We start from the raw sequence: 7,814 nt of genomic DNA on the forward strand, positions 1-7,814 counted from the left end.
ATCCTTTTGTAGTTTATAAGCGTGATGATTGGGGTTTCATGTGCGTGTGTGAAATGTGCCTTGTTATGACCTCATTGGAACATTACCCCTTTGACTTGAAAATTCAAAAAAAGACATAAGCAAGGATGGCAAGGATGTGGAAAAACTGAAATCCTCATACCTGCTGGTAGGAGTGTAAAATGGTGCAATGGCTTTGGAAAACAGTTTTCTGTTCCTCAGAAAGTTAACAGAGACACCATATGACCCAGCAATGCCACTCCTAGGTACATAACCAGGAGAACTGGAAACATACGTACGGAAAAATTGGTACTAATGTTCATAGCAGCATTATTCATAACCAACAAAAAGGAGAAAAAACCCGAATGCTCATCAACTGACAAACAGATGAGCAAAAGGTCAATATTAATGCAATGGAATCTTATTTATCCATTTAAAAAACAGAGTTCTGATGCATGCTATAACAGAGATGACTCTTGAGCATATAAAGTGAAAGAAACCAGAAACAGAAGGAAACACATTGTATGATTCCATTTATATGAGAGACCCAGAGTCAGCAAATCCATAGAGACAGAGAATAGATTAAGGGTTGCTTAGGTCTGGGGCACAAACATATGGACAATAAGGTGGAAATGGGGAGTAACTACTAATAGATATGGAGTTTCTTTTGGGGGTAATGACAGTGTTTTGGAATGACTGGTGATTTTTGCACAATTAAGTAGTGGTTGTATTGTCAGTGTTCTAAAAACAACTGAACTGTAAACTTTAAAAAGATGAACTTTATGATATGTGAATTAGATCTCAATAAAGCTGTTATTCTTCAAAAAAAGTTAATTTCCTTTGTATTGCCAGAGTATTCCATGGTATGTCTATAACACAGTTTGTTTAATCATTCATCCACTGAAGGACATTTGGTTTTATTTGCTTGTTTCCAGTTTGGGGCTATTATGAATAAAGCTGAAATAAAACAATACTTTTTTTTTTTTTTTTTTGAGACAGGGTCTTGCTCTGTTGCCCAGGCTGGAGTGCAGTGATACAATCTCGGCTTACTGCAACCTCTGCCTCCTGGGTTGAAGTGATTCCCCTGCCTCAGCTCCCCGAGTAGCTGGGACTACAGGCATGTGCCACCACGCTTGACTAATTTTTGTATTTTCAGTAGAGACGGGGTTTTACCATGTTGGCCAGGCTGGTCTCGAACTCTTGACCTCAGGTGATCCTCTTGCCTCGGCCTCCCAAAGTGTTGGGATTATAGGCATAAGCCACCGTGCCCAGCCCAAAACAATACTGTTTTAAAACACACGAACAACTCTTATTTTAATGTTGAATCCTCCTAATTCAAGAATTCTGGGAATTTACGTGTTAAACTCTTGTAATGAAAAATGATCATGCTTCAATTAGCAGTTTCTTCCCTTAAATTATTTTTACTAATAGAGACTGTAAGACTCCATTCTTTTTTTCCTTCACTTTACTAGAGCTCATATAGCCTTAAAGGCAAGATTTATGATATAACCAGGTACTTCTCCATGTCCCATACTGGAGCAACCCTTCTCTGCTTGTCCATTATCAGAGGCCAATGTTTCTCTATGTAAGGGCCTTTCTTACATGCTGAAATTACTCCTTTTTTTTTTTTTTTTTAACTCTTTATTATTGGTCTTGATTGTTTGCTCCATCACAGGAGGGACCATGTCTCTTTCACCAGTTACTAGCATAGTGCCAGACATGGAGTCAGTGCTCATGAAAGAAAGAAATGAATGCATTTGGTTCTTGTTTGAATTCATATGACAAACACTTGCAGCTATAGCTCTCAGCATTTAGTGAGTTCTCCAGCTTTCAAGAAGAGCTGTTATTACACCATTGTTTTCCTGGTTGTTATAGCAACCCACTGCCTCCAAAACTACAAGTTAATTCTGATGCACTCATTTTCCCAGACAACGAAACAGTATTTTCAATTATGAAATAATGTTATTATAAATCACATTTCTCACACTATAGAGGGACACTGAGAGGTTTTTCTCCTTATCTTTTATGAAGATGGCAGAGAATCTGCAAAGCAACCAATCTATTTGAACCAATAAATGCTAGGAAACAAAACCAAAGCAGTAGGACACACATATTCACTCCCAACTCTTTTTTATTTCTCTCAAATTCTCTAACCTTTCCACAAGCATCTGTAAATTCAACTGGGTTTGTCTGTCCAAGTTATTAGGGAAGTTTTGAAAGGTGTTTGTTGCAAAACAAAGAACTCTGAAGAGCTCTGTTACAGTCTAAGTATTTCCTCTATTTTTCCTCATTGCCGGTTGCTTAAATTTCATGTCACATTAGCAAATGATAATAGTACAAAAATCGAGATTTCTACAGAAAAGATCCAGTATAAGGTACTTCCCACCTCCCATCCCCTCACATTGTAGGTACAAAAACTGAGAAGAGTTTTATCCGACTGGATTAGTCATTCTCAGGGTTACTTGTATATTACACTGCATTTTCTCCTCCATAGGTTTTGGTCACAAGCACTACTAAAAGTCATGTTCCTGGCCAGGCGTGGTGGCTCACACCTGTAATCCCAACACTTGGGAGGCCGAGGCAGGTGGATCATGAGGTCAGGAGTTCAAGACCAACCTGGCCAAGATGGTGAAACTCCATCTCTACTAAAAATACAAAAATCAGCCAGGCGTGGTGGCAGATGCCTGTAATCCCAGCTGCTCAGTAGGCTGAGGCAGAGAAGTGCTTGAACCCGGGAGGTGGAGGTTGCAGTGAGCTGAGATCGTGCCACTCCATTCCAGCCTGGGCAACGGGGTGAGACTCCATCTCAAAAAAAAAAAAAAAAAGTCATGTTCCATGGCCTGTCTTGGAATATACCAGCTCAAAGATATATCCTATAATAAATATTTCACTACACCTTCCCCTATGCAGTTCTGAATGCTTTTCTCATAAACAGGTTGTGATACCAGTTAACAGTCCCATAACCTTATGGTTATGTGCAATTGGCTTTGACATTATAAAAGCAGTATCTACTTCAATACATTCAGCCATCTTCACAAATATACAATGGGGATACTATCAAGAGAACAGTAAGGAAGGGCCTTATAGAGTGCAGTGTCAATATTGCAGATTTTCAGATGGTGGTATGCATCCATAATTCCAGCTACTCGAGAGGCTGAGGTGGGAGGATCACGTGAGCCCAGAAGTTCAAGTCCAGTCTGGGCAACATAGTGAGAACGTGTCTCTAAAAATAAGATTGAAGATTTTGGTGTCATAACTCCTGCTATATTTTGATTTATGTACTTGTAAGAACTTCATTTTAATCTTCTAAAAGTCCCCATGCTTATTTATGTATGTATTTTTGCTTATTGCGAACCTGTCTTTGGACTTTTCTATTATTTTAAATAAACACTGAATGCTATTTAACACTAAGTCATATATCAAACCTTTGAGACAGTTAAACCTAGATATCTGCCTGTTGTTAAAAATTGAAAATGAAAAAAATATTGATGATGACCCAATGAAATAGAAGATTTGTCAGGGGAGAATCAGGTGTCCAGCCACATAGGTCTGGTAACAATTTCTTGGTAGAGTCACCATGTTCCAGGTTTATTTCTCTGCTTTAGAAGTTTGGATATTCAGGTATTGCTACACCTTGATGGGATGGGATTTGGGTACTGAATCAGGTTAACCAAATCAATAAGAATCAAATATACAACAAATATGATACTGAGATATTAATTTACAATTATAAAATATAACTTTCATATCAATTAGCTAGATACTGGTGATCCCTGATTAGCACATATTCTTGTGGCCTAATTTTCATGACAGATGAATCACTGTCAGATGCTTGCTTGGTGGACATGGACACAGAATTCACAGAGCAATCTGGATGATCTTAATGACCACTGTCAAGGTGGTATGAGAGGCAGGTTCATTTGTCTTCACTGTAGGGGGAGACCCAAATGGACAAGTTTTCTGGACAGAGCCAGATCTAAATGTCCATAATTGCATGGCCACGTCTTTCCTAGGCTTCTGTTCTGGAGCTCCTCCTACCCTCCTCTGGTTGACACAAATTTTCTTGTACCTTTTTTTTTCTTTACACTATTTCTGTGGTTACATCATTTCTTCAATCAGATTAATATAAAGTAGAACCCATTTTGCCTTTTCAAGATTATATATCCCAGCTAGGCACAGTGGCTCATGCCTACAATCCCAACATTTTAGGAGTCCAAGGCAGGAGGATCACATGAAGCTAGGAGTGCAAGACCACCCTGGGAAATACAGCAAGACCCGATGTCTATAACAAAACTTAAAATTAGCTGGGCATGGTGGTGCACACCTGTAATCCCAACTAGTCTGGAGGCTGAGGTGGGAGGATCTCTTCATCCCAGGAAGTAGAGGTTACACTAAGCTATGATTCCACCACTGCACTCCAGTTTGGGCAATAGACCAAGACCCTGTCTCTAGAAGGAAAAAAAAAATTACATATCTGCTCTGATTTGTATTTATTTTCTTTGTAAATGAATTTTTAAAGGTTGTCATACATATTCCAATGTTTAATTCTGTGTGTATTTGGTGGGGATCTGCATGTGCCTCTGGCCTCTATGTACTACTGTGTCTAAATTTATTTTTTTGAGACAGAGTTTTACTTTTATTGCCCAGGCTGGTGTGCAATGACATGATCTCGGCTCACCGCAATGTCCGCCTCCTGGGTTCAAGTGATTGTCCTGCCTCAGCCTCCTGAGTAGCTGGGACTATAGACATGCACCACCACGCCCAGCTGATTTTTGTATTTTTAGTAGAGACTGGGTTTTACCGGGTTGGCCAGGCGGGTCTCGAACTCCCAACCTCAAGTGATCCACCCACTTCGGCCTCCCAAAGTGCTAGGATTATAGGTGTGAGCCACCACGCCCGGCCCTACTGTGTCTTTAAACTGTCAGCATATCATTAACTATGTATCACTGGTGTGGACGTCTAAGTATTGTTCATTTTCATGAAATGACAATGTGCAGAGAGCACAGGAAAAGATATTTATGATGTGTTTATGATGAATTTCACAGATTTGAGGATGATCAACTATGTTATTTTTGTTATAAATGTAATGAAATATTGAACATAATCTCTACTATAATATCATATGTTACTTTCCACATTTCATTTTGCTCAGTATTTCTTCAAGGCTCTTAAGTTTCAGATGAGGATATTTTATTTAAAAAAAGAACTCAAGGAAAACAGATATGTGAGGCATTGCACCAAGTCAAACAATTCAGTAATGGATTCTGTCCTGTACTTCTCACAGTAGGAACATGTAAGTATTGAATGATTAACCAATATGCTCAGCTGTATATTAAATGGAAATCCTAAAACACAGTTGGTAGAAAAGTGTAAACCAAAATTATTATTTGTGTAGAAATGCAGTAATTGTGCAAATCTCAGCAAAATATATTTTCGGAGCTCTTAGTTTCATTAAAATAATGTAAGATAGCACATAATACAATGTTAAGCATAAACTAGATGATCAAAAACTATTAGTGTCTCCTAATATTACAAAGAAAATGTCCAACATATAATAAAAGGCATCAGTCATACCAAGAACCAAGAAAGTCACAACTTGAATGAGAAAAAGACAATCAACTGATACCAATACAGATGAATCAGGTATTGGAATTATTTGGCAAGCACTTCAAAACAGCCTTCATAAAAATTCTTTAATAGCCTATTAAAAATTCTCTGGAAATGATGGGGAAAAAAAGCAAAAAATCTCAGCAAATAAATCGAATAAAAAAGAACTAAGTAGAACCTCTAACGCTGAAAAATAGAGCTGGGTGTGGTGGCATGCACCTGTTGTCCTAGCTACTCGGGAGGCTGATGCAGAAGGATCATTTTAAGCCACGAGTTCGAAGCTATAGTGCACTATAATCACAACTGTGAATAGCCAGTGCACTCCAGCCTGGGCAACATAGTGAGACCTCATCTCTAAAACAAAAACAAAATCAAAAGATAAAAATAACAGAAAGAAAACAGCAATAGCAGAATGGACAAAACAGAGGATAGCACCAGTCTTTCAGGACAATCAGTGGAATTCACTCAAATTGAACAACAGAGGGAAAAATAGACTGAGGAAAAAATGAACAGAGGCTCAGAGACTTGTAGAATAATAACAAAACAGCCAACATTTGCATCACCGAAGTTCCATGAGAGTGGTGGTGGAAGAGAGTGTAACTGAAAGAGTACTTGAAAAAATAATTGCTGAAATTTCCCAAATTTGTTGAAAAACACAAAACTACAGATTCAAGAATCTGAGCAAATCCCAACAGGCTGAACCAAAAGAAATCCATTCCAAGACACATCAAAATTAACTTTTTAAAAACTAAGCGCAAATTTAATCAGTTAAACTTCTTAAAGAAAAAAATCTTAAAAGCCAGAGAAAAATGACACATTTTCTGTAGGGTAATATTTATCTGAATGACAATTTCTCGTCTGAAACCATGGAGACCAGAAGGAAGTGGCACAGCTTTTTTTTTTTTTTTTTTTTTTTTTTTTTTTTTTTTTTTTAAATAAAGTGGGTCTTACTCTGTCACCCAGGCTGGAGTGAAGTGGCTCAATCATGCCTCACTGCAGCCTCCAACTTCTGGGCTCAAGTGATCCTCCCATCTCAGCTTCCTGAGTAGCTGGGACTACAGGTGAGCACCACCATGCCGGACTAAGTTTCCCTCTCCTCCTCCCTGAGATGGGATCTTGCTATGTTGCACAAGCTGGTCTCAAACTCCTGGCCTCAAATGATTTTCCCACCTTGGACTGTGGAGCCACTGGGATTACAGGCCTAAGCCACCTTGCCCGGCTGGTACAGCTTTTTTTTTTTTTTTTTTTTTTTTTTGAGACGGAGTTTCGCTCTGTCGCCCAGGCTGGAGTGCAGTGGCCGGATCTCAGCTCACTGCAAGCTCCGCCTCCCGGGTTCACGTCATTCTCCTGCCTCAGCCTCCCGAGTAGCTGGGACTACAGGCGCCCGCCACCTCTCCCGGCTAGTTTTCTGTATTTTTTAGTAGAGACGGGGTTTCACCGTGTTAGCCAGGATGGTCTCGATCTCCTGACCCCGTGATCCGCCCGTCTCGGCCTCCCAAAGTGCTGGGATTACAGGCTTGAGCCACTGCGCCCGGCCAGGTACAGCATTTTTTAATTGCTAAAAGAAAATAACTTTCCACTGAAAAATTCACGTTTAGCAAAATTATTCTCTAGGAATGAAGGGGAAGTAAAGACATTCTCAGATGAGTGAAAAAAGAATTTGTTGCTTACAGACTTATCCTTAAAGACTGGCTACAGAAAGTTCTTTAAAGAGAAAATAAATGATAAAATCTCTCAGAGGATTAGGAAGGAAAAAGGAACAATAGAAAGAGCACAAATACAAACATACACAAAAGCATGTTTTATAAATCATACAATGGTATGTTTCATAAACCATGAATTTTATAAATCATATTTGATGACTGAAATAAAAATTATAGGCCAGGCACGGTGGCTCACGCCTATAATCCCAGCACTTTGGGAGGCTGAGGCAGGTGGATTACCTGAGGCCAGGAGTTCAAGACCAACCTGACCAACCTGGTGAAACCCCTTCTCTACTAGAAAAATACAAAATTAGCCTGGTGGTGATAGCACATGCCTGTAATCCCAGCTACTTGGGGAGGCTGAAGCAGGAGAATTGCTTGAACCTGGGAGGCAGAGGTTGCAGTGAGCTGAGATTGCACCACTGCACTCCAGCTTGTGCAACAAGAGCAAAACTCTGTCTCAAAAAAAAAAAAAAAAAAAAAAATATATATATATATATATATATA

The 7,814-nt window shown here is 39.2% G+C and overlaps 1 pseudogene; it reads left to right on the forward strand.

Annotated features, from left to right (window-relative positions):
• On the forward strand, window positions 1–96 carry LOC115894658 (annotated as a pseudogene).
• Window positions 97–7,814: the final 7,718 nt, after the last annotated feature.

Source organism: Rhinopithecus roxellana, chromosome 18 (assembly GCF_007565055.1).
Source record: "Rhinopithecus roxellana isolate Shanxi Qingling chromosome 18, ASM756505v1, whole genome shotgun sequence".
In the NCBI taxonomy this organism is placed as follows: domain Eukaryota; kingdom Metazoa; phylum Chordata; class Mammalia; order Primates; family Cercopithecidae; genus Rhinopithecus; species Rhinopithecus roxellana.